The sequence below is a fragment of the Helianthus annuus genome, chromosome 2 (genome assembly GCF_002127325.2).
Source record: "Helianthus annuus cultivar XRQ/B chromosome 2, HanXRQr2.0-SUNRISE, whole genome shotgun sequence".
In the NCBI taxonomy this organism is placed as follows: Eukaryota; Viridiplantae; Streptophyta; class Magnoliopsida; order Asterales; family Asteraceae; genus Helianthus; species Helianthus annuus.
In genome coordinates, this window is record NC_035434.2 from 54,689,843 (window position 1) to 54,706,615 (window position 16,773).

Consider the following 16,773-nt stretch of genomic DNA (forward strand, 5'->3'; position numbering starts at 1 on the left):
AAAGGAGGGACTTCGTGATAGAGTTTTGGTCTAGTACGAGTTGTCCGTCCATCCGGACGAGGAATCACATTCCTGAACCGTTGCTGTCCTACCCAAGGAGGACGAGGAACCCACGTTCCTTAACCCCATTCCCAACCCAGGGAATCCCATGCTTTGTAGAGGGTGTGAACTCACCTTGGTTTGCTCGGCAGTAACACAGAAAGGTCAATCAAGTTGCAAGTGGTCAACTATGTCCTAACATAGATACCATTTATATCAGATTCAAACCAAGCAGTGCACGTACAAGTAACAATCATGGCATACAAGTTCTAGCATGGCAGTTCATCAATAGTGCACAACAAGTTTCACAGTAACATTCACATAACAGTCTAAGGATGACCCAAACGGTTGGTCTCGTAATGGCATGCAGGCCCAAAACCCGCATTCAACAGCAGCACAAGAAGTCCATATGTCCGGCCCATTAACTTAGGCCCGTAATTAAGCAAGCCCAATAAGCATGGTCTCGAGTCGAGACTGTGAGGTCTCTAGTCGAGACTGTGCGGTCTCGAGTGTGGCTGACAGGGTCTCGAGTCGCAATCGGAGGAGGTCTCGGGTCATGCATGTGTTGGTCTCGAGTCGCAACCGGACTCGTAAGCATGGTCTCGAGTCATGCTGTTTGTGTTGATCACATGTGGTCTCGAGTCGAGACTAGGGGTTCTCGACTCGCAACCTGTGTCGCAACCTGTGGTCTCGGCTTGTCATGCTATGGTCTCGAGTCGAAACCAGGGGTCTCGACTCCCCAGCACCTGCTGATCCTTCACAGTTTGTACTATCCAATGAAATTCATGCAGAAATGTACTATCCACTAAACATGTTTTGTTGTCTAATATTTACCCAAAATGGATCAAACAATTCAGATTTCAAATATTCAAAGCACCTTCAAAGCACATTCAAGTTGTTCTTCATACATTCAAAACACATTCATCAAGTTCTTCACATATTCATAACACAAACAACCCTTATTCAACCAAATTTATGAACCACAACTCACTAGCAAGCATCCTATTATGACAAGCATTTGGTTTCCATTCATCAATCAATCTAACTTGTATGAACACCCAAACCCTTCGGATCCAAACCCAAGTAAAACCGATAACACCATTCATATTCAAGCATATTACACATTTTTAACATGACAATGCATTAACTTATTATCATCATCAACCGATTATAACACATAACGAAAAACACCTATGAACCGATTGCTTTGAACATCAAATCATCATGCATAACTCAACAAACAACATATTGTCAAATAGCTTTATCATACATCATCAATCCAAGCACAAAACACAACATGAATCACTAATATTAATCAATAAATATCAAGAAACACTAACCGGTTGATGGGTTTCAAAGGTGTGTATGAATCTCCTAACCGAGTGTGTGTGTGAGCCGATCCAAGAGTCCAAATCCGAGAATGAGGGAGTGTGTTTGTGAGGGAAAGTAGGAGAGTGTGTGTGTAGAGGAGTATGTGTTGTTTGTTCAAGAAAATGGCAAGGTTAACTCTCACTAAGGGTTATATACTAGTGAGCTAAGGAGGTGCACCCTAATGGGTTTACAAGTCGGCTAAAGGGGGTTTACGGCCCAAATGGCCCAACCGGTTACTGTTCACTCGAGACCACATGGTCTCGAGTCGGGTCCTTGTTGTTTCGGTTTATATACATACACGCATACACATAAACATAACATATAGTTCACATAAGATGTTCACATATCTCATTACACCAATCATGTCAACTAATCACATAACGTTACACGAAGGGTTCCAAATTTCGAGTTGTCACAACCACCACCGTCACCACCAACCGTTGTTACCGCCGCCACTCTGCTTCCACCCACCACCAACGGCCACCTTGCTGCCACCACCACTCGTCGTCACCGCCGCACCGCTACTCGCCGCCGCCACCACCACCCATCGCCGCCGCCGACACACACCACCGCTACCTATAACCACCCACATTTACTACCACCGACCACCACCACCACTCACCACTTATTTTATTACTCCGTTTTTCTTGCCTACCGAACAATACACAATAATAATTCATTCCATTCACACATGGTAACCAAACAAGACATGGAATGGTAATGATCCATTGCATCCCCTCGTCCATTCCATTACCTCGTCCATTCTATTTCTTCATCCATTCCATTACCCCATACCAAACAGACCCTTAGTATTTTATTATTTATTCCCATATCAATTTGAAATATCTATTATTATTATATATAATAAATGAAAATAATTTGGAACACATGTCACTTGATTAGAGCTTCTTAGATGTGTTTTTGGCGGGAAAATTGTGGGTCATTATTTTTGACAGTGAAGCCCCGTTTCAAGTTATCCGACCCGACAATATTATTCGGATCCTATTTAAACAACACACTCCTTCACTTCTTCATGCTCTCAAACCCTAGACCCACATCTTATCTTCTCCTTCACGATTCTTCCTTTGCTTGAAGCCTCTGCAAATCAATCGATTCACCAAAGACACCATTGATAAGCTACTCATCCTTCGTTTCTATTCTGTTTGTTTACAACTCGATGATACCGTATGCACTAATATCCTATTTCTAGGTTAGTGTTCAATCAATCGTTTTTTTACACTTCATTTGATGTTGATTTTACAGCTTTAAATCGATTGTCTCAATGTATGATTTTGCTACCGATTATCTTTCTTTTTTATAGAATGAGGTTTAAATGTGTCTTCAGTACAATTTATCTGAATATCAAACTTGAAACCCTAATTCGAAGGAAGGTCAATATTTGATCTCCCCAATTTTGATTTTGCATTTCATTACATTTAGTGTTATATATATGTTTATTATTTTGTTTTTGTATCAGTTTTGGTTTTGACTCACAGAATGTGGAGGATTTATCACACAATTGACCCCTTTTACAATAAAGTAAGTTATCTAAGATCAAATATGTTGTATTCTATTATCAGTTCATGATCTTTTACAATGCATATTTAACCTGGTTACATTATCTCATCCAAATGTTAAAGTTAGACTACTTGAAGCATGGATCTTGCTGGGAAAAAAGGCTAATCTAGATTAAAGCAAGGCTGATATGGATGAAAGCTAACAGGTATATTTATATTTAGTATTTGATGCTATCATTTATGCTTCAAAAATTGGAATATTAAAGGGTCACAATCCTTTATTGATAGGTTGCACCTGCTGTTTTGAGGGAAGCACTTGCAAATGAATATGGCATTAAATTCTTTGAAATCATACCTAAGTTGCCAAATATATCAATTTTCTTCAAGGATCCAATTACTTGTCTAAGATGAATAAAAATGAGCACTAATTAGTTTGTCATACTGTTTTCTGTAGAGTGCAAAAACTAATCTAAATGTGGAGCAACTTTTCTTTTCAATTGCAAATGGATATCAAGCAGAGGTTTTTCCGACACCACATCATAGCTGAGGTAAATATAAGTCTAATATATTAATCCATGTTTTTTTATTTGAATTGTGGTCTTCTAAAAGGGAAAAAAGAGTTTGTATATTTAACCACATTTTTAGACCTAATAGCTGGCAATTTCAAGCTATCTACGTATTAATGGTTGGTTCTAGATTGTTTAATGAGTCTAATAAAAGAATTTAGCTGAAGAGAGGAACAAGTTAAAAGGTTTAAAAGTAGACCAAAATGTCTTTTATGATACATAGTTGTTCTTATTCAAATTTAGTATTTAGTAAACTATTATTTTGTAACACGCACTTTATTAGAATGATATATTAACCTTATAAGTTTAGTTTATGTTTGGTATTAATTGTTGTGTACGTCAAAGGTTTGGATGTGGATGCTTTTCACATCTCCCACATCAAGGTGAAATTAGTACATAAACGGAGAGTGAGAGTCGTGTATACCGTGCTCATGCAAGAAACAATCATGAGTAAAACAGACAAGGGTTGGTGGAGTAGATGATGGTTCTAACGGATTTGAGTCAAAATTGGTAATTTGTTTGTTTTTAAAGTAACGGAAACCTTTGTCTTTTTTTTCTGTAATTTCACTTTCTTTTCTTATTGTTGTACGTCACTACTCGCTAGACAGGGCAGCAACACGGTGGGTTATTACGGGTTGCGACAACAACTAAGTTTTGGGTACAAGAATAGTGAGGAGGCTGTAAGCTGGCAACAATGACTATATTCTAATCTTTTATTGCAGCTTTTTTTTGGAGATGGAGTGTTTAGTCATCAGTTTTCGAACTTCGAAATCATTCTGTATTCATGTTCGATTTTAAAATCAAACTCTGCCACCATCAGCATTCTCTGTTCAAATTCCAAATTATCAATTCATCCCAGTCGAATTCGATTTCTCTATTTTAAAGAAGGCTTCAATGAATCTTTATTTTGTTGAAGGTCGCTGCTGGAGAGTTGTAACGAAATCGAAGGCCTCTGATTCAGAATTTAGGTACACTAATCACTATAACTCATTAAAACTATATGATGTTTTCGTCTATGATTTAAGTTCCGTTGCTAACATGCTATCTCCTTGAATTGTGGATTTTTTTGTGTGGTATGTCTTCCACTTCTGACCATAAGGAAGTAATTTACAATTGCATATTTGTCTAGAATCAAAATCCTTTGGTTTTTGGGAACAACTTGAATTGTACTATTTACCGACAAATCCAACCTTTCGTCGACTAAATCGTCCGTCGGTAATAGTCCTTTCTGTTGAGGTATCTTTGTTTGATTGTTAAGGGAATAAAGAGATCAAAATTGAAAGAATCAAGTAGAATCTTGGACACATTCTAATCGTGGACACATTCTAATTTATTATGTTTTTTTTTATTTTTATTTACATTCTAATATTGCTAATATTTTTTTTAGAATGTTGTAGTGGTTCCATGAACACATCGCCAATGTTGCCGGTTTACATAACAATTCAAATATAACCATTAAGATGATTGGTGGAGGTGAATGGAAATTGAAGATATTAATTGAGGTACAATTCAAATATAACCATTAAGATGATTGGTGGAGGTGAATGGAAATTGAAGATATTAATTGAAGTACATTTCGAAACAACAAGGTTTTTTTTAATTTATGTGTAGTGTATGTTTTATCTTTTATTTATTTGTCATCTCAAATTATTATTTGTTGTTTCTTATATGTATAATGTCGTCGATTGGGTTGATGTCATGAAACAACGGATCGTTCCATGGGGCAAAATGGCTGTTTTCAAGCTCTAAGAGCCAAATGAAGCTTTTGTGTGCAGTATATCAAGAAATTTGATATCTCGTAAAATCGTTATTACCAATTTTAATGTTTAGAAAACACTATTATCTTTTCTTTAGTAATTGTGGTACTTTTTTTATTTAACTATTTCAACATTTTCAATTGTTTTTTGGTTTATTGTTTATTTTCACATCAACAATATATGTGTTATGTTTTTTTTAATTAAGATGTTAACCATTAAGTATAACATATATAATTTTCTCCAACCCGGGAAGCAGTCCCGGGTGATAACCTAGTTATGTTATAAGAGTAATATGTATATAAAATTACACTATACAATCGCGTTAAATGATGATTGGAACACTTGTAGATACTTTCTCTCAACATAAATTATTTTCCTTGTTCTTTTTATTTCGGTTTTAATTAATAAAATACAAATTATTTGTCTAATCATTCACATTGTTAATTTTCAATAACTCATCGTTGATAGTGGCAACCACTCGCTTTCTGATCTAAATCTTGGTCTTTTTAATAGGTAAATCTTTTAAAAGAATAATAACAAAGTGATGAAACACTATATATGCAACAAATAAGGTTTAATCTTATGTCAAGTATCAATGCAATGTGTGATAACCTATAGTTTGAACCAGAAATGATTGAAGGACATAAATCATAATTTAAGCCTTAAGGGCAACCTTGTTTTTAGTCTACTATTTGGGCACTAAAAGTTAACCGATAACCGTTAAACCTGACCCGATAAACCTGAACTCGATTAACGATTAAACCCGAACCTGATATAGTTAATTGGGTTGGTTATCGGATAATATTTTCACCACTGAAACCCCGAATAACCCGATAATCGAAGAACTAACCCGATAAACACCCCTAGTTGACATCAAAGCGGTGAGTTCTTGGGTTGATCTATTTAGTCCATTTTCATTTATTATCACTTTTTAAAATGTGTTTATGTTAGAACGTGAATCTTCTGGATTTTTTTTAAATAAAACTTCAAAAATATGTTGACATATTTTAAACATAAAAAAGCAATATGTAAAAGTTAATATAAGTTCATTTTTTTATTTGCAGATTAGACGGGTCATGTCCGTATCATTCTACGAATATTCATGTTGTGTTTGACCAGATAACCCGCAATGAGGAAGAGTACCCTGGTAAACGTCTTAAAACTTAAATAAAAAAATTACGAGTAAGTGTTTTTTTTTTTTTTTTGGGACACACCCCCAAAGAAACACTATCTCAAAACACACTAAGGTTTGGGCCCTAAACATGTGCCCGCCCCAAATGTACCACCTACAATCAAGGCAATCGGGCTCAGTGGGCCATGTCGAGATTGCGATGTATATTAGGGCCCAATTGTTTTTTGACACTGGATCTTATTCCCCATTTGTTTTTATCATAAACCTAGCTATTAAATTGCTTTCCATATACCTTATTTCACCAATATCCAAGACATAAACCCACAAAAGACTCAAATATAGAACAAAAAAGGTTTGACCAAAGAAAAAAAAAAATAGACCAGGTTTTCACACCAAAATATACTTCTAAAAAATATAAAATTTTGGGTGGAAAATAATGACCTTGAAATATTGATTGGATCCACCCTTTCTCCCAAGGGTAATGCAATCCTCCTCAATAGAAATTCCTATAGCTCAACACTGAAACACAGGATTAAAAGGGCAGCATAACAGCCATGACAACTAATCAATAACACCCTTTAAAGGGGTGGCGCCTCCATGTTTGGCGCCCCATTTTAACGCCCTTGTGGCAGTGTTGAGGGGCGTTAAATTCCCACAAGGACAGGAGTGTGAGCCCATGACATCCGGAAGGAATTTCATTGTTGTGCTCATAATATCTAACCACTTTAGTGTACTCATCCAGTCATCAATCCCAATCCCCTAGTGTTTACCACCATCAAAGCTGCTATATGCTACCATCATTAACACTGTTTGGCAAAAACTTCCGAATGCCATTTGCTTGTAAGACTTGAGAAGAGAATTCACATTCAAAATAACAATTGATCATGATTATCAAGCTGATTGTTGCAAAAAGCACAAGTTAAATCCGAACAAATAAACGAATGCCACCCCACCTCAGATAGATTTCCCATTAGATCTGTGTAGGCATAATTGGTTGAGTAATCCAATAGATCACCCTTGTTTTTCCATTTCAATCAGTCAGCTTTAACATGCCAACTTAAAGGCCATTTCTAGATCCACAACTTTGCTATTCTTCTGCATAACGAAGTAGCTCACCTGTAGTAAACTCCTAAGCTGTTATTGGCAAGTTGATCTTCAGGAAGCAAAGCTACTTTGAGTGATAAATTCGTAAATTATAATTTGCTCATTCAGATGCATTTTACAGTTCATTTCTATAAATATTTTACTTCAAAAAGTGCCATTTCTATCCCACATCGACTGAGGAACAATCTTTCCTCTGCTTTGTAATACACATTTGCTGACCTTGTGTCACTGGGCTTGGTAGCGCTTGCCTGTAACTCAAGTGAGGGTATTAAAGATGGCTGGACAGTGATTCAGCCCAGTCAGGTTGGCTCCATTGGTGCACAAACTGGCTTGCCCGTTCCAAGTTGTGAGTTGGACCATGTGGCTCAAGCGAAGGCTTGGGTTACGTTGTTCCTAAAGTAGGGGGCACTGCGTAAGGCTGGTTTCACAGAGCTGCGAAAACTCCTCGCTCGTGACAGTGGAAGGATAACAAGTCGGGGCTCCTTGGGTCCATAATAATCTGCTCGGCTGTCTCAAATGAACATCCATCTTTTTATGAACAATTGTGTGTCGAGTGTAATGTGGTTTCTTCTCATTATTATTCCTAGGTGCAGCCCAGCGCAACCACATGCCTTCAATCGTCGCTCTTTAAGCACCTTGATCCTAGGCCCAAGGCTCACCCTTTGCTCCTTGAACGCGTGTAGCGCCTTCAACTACCTAGGTTTGGACATTAATCTTTAAAGATCAAAGTTATTTTCGTACATGAGTATAAAACAATGATAGGAAACTAGAAATCTCTGTTGGTAACTGCCACGCACTATTGGTACTTTATGAGTTTACATGTAAAGTTTTACTTATTATTTAAACAAATTCTTAGTGCAGAACAGACTGACTGATCTTTATCATTCAGCCTCCAGTTGGCGATCCATAAGTCAAAACAACTCTGCTTGATACTGGTGGAATGATTAATTTGGCTTCAAATTTAAAAATGAAGGTCGAGGATCCGTGTTGATGCCCATAAGTTTCTTGATAGTGTCCAGTCGCCTCTCATTTTTGTAATTGAATATAGTTGGAAAGACGGGTAGTTCAAGCATGTTGGATAACGTGTCTAAACGGGTTCAGATTATTAAAAATGTTCTTTTGGTATGTGTTGAAACGAGCAGCATGTTGGTTAACGACAACACTTTTCGACTCATTTTTTAATCTTGTTATAAAGTGTTATTGTGTTATTTATGATTACTAAAAATATATATTTTTAGAATCAGCAATGATTATTTAGATCATGGATTAATGAATATGAAAGAACTTTTGAGTGACTTTTAATGTTTTTGACGCGTTTCCGTTTAGTTAAAGTTTTTTACTTGACCCATTTGAGATAATACTAAGCCTAAATCGGCTGAAGGATACCTTGGAGTTTAATGGATGTATGAACCACTATATGTAGTTGATGGTTATACATTTATGGAAATGTTGGTTATTATCATGTGTATAGTTTGTTTTGTTATGATCTTTTAGTCATTTCCTTTGATTTCATTTCGTTTTTTATAATTTTCTCAATAGATTCAGAATGGCCTGTTATTTAACTGTTGAGGGACTTTGAACTTATTTGGTAATTATTCTATTTTTTTCATTTTTTTCTACTGTCATTTTGTTCAAATTGGTCTTATAGTCATTTAAAAATTTTCAAATTGTCAAGATGGAAAATTACAAAAATGTCATTTGAACAACTTGATTTACCGAAATGTCGCCCTCATGCGTCGTTGGAATGGCCCTTCAGCCATGGGATGCGTCCGTCAAAGGTACAGCGACACGTGTCCAAAATCATGGATGAGTCGGCGGCCGGCGCATCAAAGCCAAAAAGGTGGCTGATGCGTCGGTCTTATGGCTTGGCTGATGCCTCATTGTGGCTCGTTTTAGTTGGTTTATGTGGCTCGGCTGACCCCTCGTTGTGGCTCGGCTAATCCCCATTGTGCCTTGGCTGACGCATGATGTTTTCAAAAATTTTTTGACTTTTAATTTTATATATTATTTTGTCGAGTCTATACATACGCAACCTTGTAGTTTGGTTCTTAAAAAACGGTTTTTCAATGGTTTTATTTCACATGATAGGAAGAACTTATATTTTTTATGATAGGAAAAACTTTAGGGAAAACCTTAATTGTTTAGTTTCAACATGACGTTTGTCTAAGGTTTAAAATTGAAGGTAGTTATTTTCGACGCTGCATTTCCGATTTTCTCTCTATGAGGTTTGGATCATCATATGAGTACAAGGAACTTGGAGATGATAAAGCATTGCTTATTTAATGAACTTGGGGATGACAACGTGTTAATTATATAATGAATTTGGAGAAGATAACGCGTGATTCTACGTATTTGTTCGATTTTTTATGTATATTGTATTTTAAAAATATATTATCCAATGTGATTCGTATACTTAAGAAATTAAATATTTTTCTAGTGTTTTGTTATTAAGTTAAACGCTGACACAACACTATAAATACAAGTAACGACAAGTACGAAACTACCACATTTGCATTCTAGTCTAAAAATCATAAGTTATGGGTGGTGGTGAAGTCGGACCTTCAAACCTTAGACGATCCTCGCGTCGACGTTCCACACCTGAAACTACTCCACATGCAGTTACTCGTTCTTATGCAGTTAACAACCCTTACCCGGCTGCATTACTAGTTAACAACCTGCCACCAACTGTGTTACCCACTATACCGCAGAACCCTCTAACGGTTGCAGCCTACCAAGCACCGGTAGCAAGAGCACGTTGGTCACCTCGTTTAAATCCTCATCTTTTTAACCTGCACCTACAAATGAGTATGATGACTGGGATGGTGTCACCAATGATGAAGCAAACTATGTGTATGAATTCACCATGGCACTTCTACAATTTGATCGTCTCTGATTTGGTGGGAATCAATCTAACTACCGTCCTACGCAGGTCGTACCCGCATGGGTTGAAGGTTACGAAACTGACCCGGGTGAGGAATATGTATCACCGTTTTAGTGGGGAGGAAGAGTGCGTGAATGACGATTCTCAGACGAGGGAATCGTTCCTCTCTAAATAAAAAGAAGCTAGTTTGCGGGATGATCCATCCCCTCCTAGTCCTGATTCGGGACGCATTCCTCAAGACTATAGGTCGGACGGTCGTGACAGTGATCGTAATGTGTCACCTTTGGAACAACCCAATCGTTTCTAAAGTCAACGTACAAGTCAAAGTCAAAGGAAGAAAAGATTGCTAATTGCGATATGTCACTCCTTGCTTAACTATTGATTTTACTTCATTTACTTGTAATCAAATCCTGTATTTCATTTGCTTTAGTTATATTATGTGGAGTATCTTTAATAATCGAGGTTTAATCGCATGTTTTATTGCTTTATCGCTAATCGCATCGCAATCGCATTCGCAGCCTTGATTAATAGGTTCTGTATATTGTTTTACGTGTGTATGCTAATTATGTGTTACTTGTGCATGTTACTTTATGTTTATGGTGGTTAATCGAAACGCAATCGCAACTCTATCTCAACGCAATCTAAACGCAAGTCAATTATGTCGATTGTATGTTAGATATAGTATTTGTGTGATTATTATTAACCTATCGCATCACTTAATCGACACTCTCTTAAACGCATCGCAACGCTCAAAACGCAAAATGAAACATCGAAACCTAACTCGCAGCGCCACTTCGATCGAATGACCATTCAATCGAATGGTCATCAGTACGAATGACCATCCGATCGAGGTAACATCCGATCTGTCACCTGTGCTCCACTTTCCTCTTTTGGCAACCTATAAATACCCCTGTCACATCACCAACAGTGATGTGACAGCTCCCTCGTTCGACCAGCGTGCTCAAGCCCTCTTTTCTCTCGATTTCTCGCGATTCTTGTAAGTTTTCAACTCAAATCTTGTACATCTATCATCTACACACGCTTCTTCATCATTTTCACCTTTGAATCATAACTTTTAACCGTGAAATCAGCGGATTTAAGGTGTTCTAGGATGATGTTATCACGGCGTTCTTATGAACTTCAAGTTTTGGCCTCATTCCACCAAGAACAACTCAGAACTAAGTGAATACCCCATGATTTAACACTGCTTTCGCATAAATCTAAACATTTTCATGATAAAAGAGTTGAAAGAAGCTTTTATGACTTTTCTTCCACTTTCTTTTACACTCAATGCATTCAAAACCGATAGAATCAGAGCTCATTCAGGCCTTCTACTCATTTCTTAGCGAAGTGTCGGTCTGAGAACTGATTTCTATCAAAGAGACAGCCGTTTCCGTGTTGAACATAAACAACCGTCACAAACAGTTAGCTGAACGGACTGGGGTGATTCCCACTTCGATCAGACGACTTGGACATGACAAGGTTCCGTTGTTTAACGCGTTGTCATACCGTCTCGAGAAAACCGCAAAACTTTCAAAACTTAAGTTTGCAGAACGATCAAATCGTTGGACGGATTGTCGTCCGATCGGATTGCACTTGGACTTCAACACTTAATTGTTTTCATAATTTTCAAAGATCACCGGTTCTAATGGATTTCCATTCGATCAGAAGACCATCCGATCGAATGACCGTCATGCTATAAACTTGTTCTCAACTGAAATGTCTCGCCAACCGGATCGCTATCCGATCGAACAACCGTTCGATCGAACGACCGTTCGATCGAACGACCTGAAGGGTAGAGATACTTCTCTGTTTTCAAAAATGCTACAACAAAAACTTCAAAGCCATCATACACAAACACATCCATCCCAAGCGAATGTCAATTCGACCGAGTGGCCATCCGATCGGATTACCATTCGTCACTTGGTTCACTCCGCACATTTTAACGCGTCGTTCGTCACTTATGCTATCGTTAACTGTTCAGGCTAATCTCTTAGCGTTCCCTTCAACCCAAGAGAGTGTTTATTTACTTAAACGCTATCTGTGAGTATACTCGAACCTTTTTTTTGCTTTAGGCACTTTTGGGTGTTACATACGTTACTTATTCAAACCACAATCGACATACAACGCAAACACTTTTATACGCTGACCGTTATTGCATGCTACGTGTTATTCGATGAATGCTTGTATGTTATGTTTACACAGTGATTGTTGCATGACACCTTAGCAACGATAGTACTATAGTTTGGACTCAGCACCTGTCGTGGACAGGGGTTGTTAAGGGCTTTCTCACATGTCACAGTGGTGATATGTGTTGCGCATTCTACAACTCACAGTCACGTCTGTGCATATTTCATTGTCGATAACCTACTAGCTTTCACTTTGCTACATGTTACATGCTGGTTATGCGTAAACGATTTCGAACTCTATTATAATATTAAACGTGTATGCTCACCATTTCACTATGTGTATTGACCTCTATTTTAACGTATGTGACAGGTGCTTAGGATGTTTGCTTGCTATTTGCTAGAATCAAGCTAGGTTGGAGTCTAGAAACAAACCTAATAAAATCTGAGTTGTCGGAACATTTGATTTGTCTTTGAGAAAACAATGTCTGTAATAACTGTTTTTATTTGATATATTATGGTATGGGACATAATGTTAAATATCTGGTAATTTTATTTGTTATGGATTTTTCCTGGACAATCTGTTTCGCTCAGTGCTGCGCCCCGATGATTCCACCATCGGTTGGGGTGTGATAGATTGGTATCAGAGCTGTAACTATAGGGAATTAGGAAAGACTCGACCTAGTCCGGGTCAATGTCTTAGAAACGACCTAGTCTATAGTCTAAGTACCAACAGACCGCCTTGTGCGAACCCGTTAGGGGCTTTGCATGAGCCTAATTTTGTTACTCGATCGATTCGCAATCATGTTATACGCTATCACACTGCCTTTCCTAAGGCAGTCGCACTGCACTATTTCCAAAAATGAGCGAGTGATTAGATCAAGACTAGGTGTGAAAACCGCAAACTCTCGGTTAGATCGCTTGTTCGACCCGCATTTTTACTACGAACAAGAGAATTTGCGTTGAATCAGGAGTGAAATCCATACTTCGACGCAAGTCTCTCTCTCAATCTCGTGATTCTATCACACAAACAGTAATGTAGTCGTTAAGGTAGGGGTGAAACCCGAATCTTGATGACTCGTTCCGTTCTCTATTTTGGTTTTACAAAACTCTCACCAAAGTCTCAATGGATTCCAACGACTCGAGTTGCGTAAATAACCGAAAGGATGCGTGCCATTCACCGTATGTCGGTGATAGAGCACAGTCTGTTAGGCCAAAACGTATACTTGTAGTCCTTGAGAATAGTGGAATCACTTTGGGTAGTCAACGTCTATCAGCCTAAGACAATCTATATTCGGTTTCAAGTTCGCAATCGCTGATTTTATGTGTTCCGATTCTGAGCCTGCAACTGCTGACTCTGATATTTGTCGTTTTTATGTGGAATTTTATGTGTTTTCATGTGGTTTTATCTGTTTATGTGTTTCGATTTTTGGTGATTTATACGCTTTTCGCTTTGATCGACACACACAACTCGCAATGCACATCTATCTCAAAACGTTAACAAATCGCTCGCTATGCTACTCGCTGTGTACTCGCTAATCGCAATAGCTATTCTCGAATGCGCGACCTTGAATGATAGGTGAACACGTGCAATATATGTAGGTGACTACGTGCAAACTATAGTGTGTCCTCGTGTGTTTCGGTGCTCTACATGCTTATGTGCTTCTGTGCTCTACGTGCTTATGTGTTTCTGTGATTATGTGCTTACGTGAAAATGTGTTTATGTGATTGATTGTGTTCCTAAGATTTAGTAGTAGTGCGTGGTGAGATTCTATTATATAGTGTCTGAGTCCTATGGCGATGTCTGTTGCAGACAATATCGTCATTTGGATCGTTTCACTCCCGCTCTGCACGTCGTAATCACAAGGACAAGCGCATCGCTTCTATGGTTGCCAAGCAGATGGCGAAAGTCATACCGCAAATTGTTAGCGGGCTGAATGAAAATGCTAGCGAGTCCTCTGAAGAGTCCCGGACTGATTCTCCCCACGCTACTTTTAGCTTCAAGCAATTTAAAGCATGCGAACCCAAAGAAATTCACCGGAGAAGATGGACCTACTGCCATGTTTCAATGGTTCGATTCTATTGAACTCACCCTGCGCCAAAGCAGCTGTCCTGAAAACCTTCGCACCATTAACGCCACTGGCGTTTTCCAGTCCAGGGCTCTGGATTGGTGAATTGCCGAAAGAAACAAGCGAGGGAATGATGCAGCTTACGGGCTAACATGGGACGAGTTGAAGGACATCATGATGAAGGAGTTCTGCCCTCCCCACGAGCTCCAAAAGTTGGAGGACGAGTTCTGGCACATCAAACAAGAGGGTGGCGACAATGCTGGTTTAACTGCCCGATTTAAGCAACTGAGCATAATCTGTCCAGGCCAAGTTACTACCCCCGAAATCACCGTCAAGAAGTACATCTGTGCTCTACCGGATTGCGTGGTTGATTTCGTGCAAGCCGCGAAGACGACAACTATTGAGGAAACCTTCCTGCTCGCTGCCGAGATCAACGACAAGCGAGTTAAGGCTGGTTACTTTGATAAAGCCTCTAAGAATCTTCACCAGGTTACCGCTGCTCCCCCCACTGAAACCGCCGCCGCACCGCAAGCTTCAAAGTCATCCCGTCGCAAGAGAAAGAACAACAACAACAGTAGCAAGAATTGCGCTGACACAGTTTGTAACACCCCGTGTTTTCGAAAGTCAAAGTCAAAGTCAAGATTGAAGTCAAAGGAAGAAAAGATCGCTAATTGCGATCTGTCACTCCTTGCTCAATTCCTGTTTTGACTTCTTTGACTATAGTTAGTCAATTTATCGGATACGTTAGTTGCATTATGTGGAGTATCTATTAATAATCGAAGTTTAATCGCTATATTTGTCGCTAATCGCATGGTTAATCGCTTATCGCAATCGCGCTCGCTAACTCGAATATCGCATTTGGTTATTGTTATACGTGTGTGTGTGCCTTACGTGTTACTTGTGCATGTTTACTTTATGTTATGTGTGGTAATCAATCGAGTCGCAATCGAAACTCAATCGCAATCGAATCGCAAACGCTAAACGCAAGTGAAGTAGAATTATTGTATGTTAGATATAGTAGTTGGGATTAAAAGTAATTTGAATAGGAAACGCTATCGTGTCCTCGTCAATCGCAATCAAAATCGAAACATCAAAAATCGTCGCGTCAAACACACGAACCAAGTGCCATCCGGCCGGATAGCCATCCGACCGGACAGCCACTTGGTCAGGGTGTCAGGCGCCATCCGACCGAAATGACATCCGACCGGATAGTCATCCGGGCAGGGTGCCATCTGACCGACCCACACTTTCCCCTTTTGGAATCCTATAAATACCCATGTCACTTTTAAACTTTCTACTTTTGGAAACCTCTATCCGACCAGCACGCTCAACTCACCTTTTCTCAGATTTCTCTCGATTCCGGTAAGATCTCGTTCTAAATCTTGTACTTTCTTGATCTACACGCACTCCTACACCTTTCTATCTTTTAAATGTTAACTTTTAACCATGAAATCATCAAGATTCGAGTGTTCTAGGATGATGTCATCATGTGTTCTTGAAAAACTTCATGTTTTGGCCTCAATCCACCAAGAATAACTTGGATCTAACTGATATCCACATAAACAAACAAAGATCTTTCGTAGATCTAAACATATTCACAGTGAAAGGGATTGAAAGATGGTTTTCCCAACTTTCTTTCAACTCTTTTACACTCAATGCCTTTAAAACCGATAGAAACGGAGCTCGTGCCGACGTACTAACCACTCCGGTGGTTCCGAGGCCCAAGATCCGGAATCTATCCACGAGACCACCGATTTCGGGTTAACCAAGAATAATCATCTCGAACCAGCTAACTGGCCGAACTAGGGTGATTCCTGGTCGGTCTGGTCACTTAGGTCAAGATGGGGTCCTGTTGGTTAACACGTTGTCAAAACGTCTCGATAAAACGACAAACAACCAAAACGACCAAGTGTAAGACGAACGGAACAATCAGGACGGAATGCTGTCCGACCGGACTACTGTCCGAGTGGATAAGTCACCCGAACGGATTGCCATCCGAACGGATCACACCTTGGGTCCCACACTAAGACAACCTTATCCGAAGTTTGAGTATTGAACGAATTGATATCCGAACGGACTACCATCCGACTGGATTACTCTTCGGATCATGAGATACTAGGACTTTGAAGACTTAAACAATTTTCAACATGTTCGTTAACAGGGTTGCCACCCGGTCGGATGAACATCCGACCGAGTGACTCCTCTGCTGTG

At 39.0% G+C, this 16,773-nt stretch overlaps 1 long non-coding RNA gene across 10 annotated transcripts; it reads left to right on the top strand.

Moving 5' to 3' along the window:
• The first annotated feature begins 2,451 nt into the window (after nucleotides 1-2,451).
• Nucleotides 2,452-5,394, top strand: LOC110915380. Of its 10 annotated transcripts, none has more exons than XR_004887303.1 (6): nucleotides 2,452-2,620; nucleotides 2,888-2,949; nucleotides 3,051-3,133; nucleotides 3,216-4,003; nucleotides 4,098-4,461; nucleotides 4,881-5,394. It is a non-coding gene; the product is annotated as an uncharacterized LOC110915380 (long non-coding RNA). The 10 variants fall into 10 exon arrangements; XR_004887313.1 differs by having other exon boundaries at nucleotides 4,410-4,461; XR_002578927.2 differs by having other exon boundaries at nucleotides 3,216-3,475; nucleotides 3,839-4,461.
• Nucleotides 5,395-16,773: the final 11,379 nt, after the last annotated feature.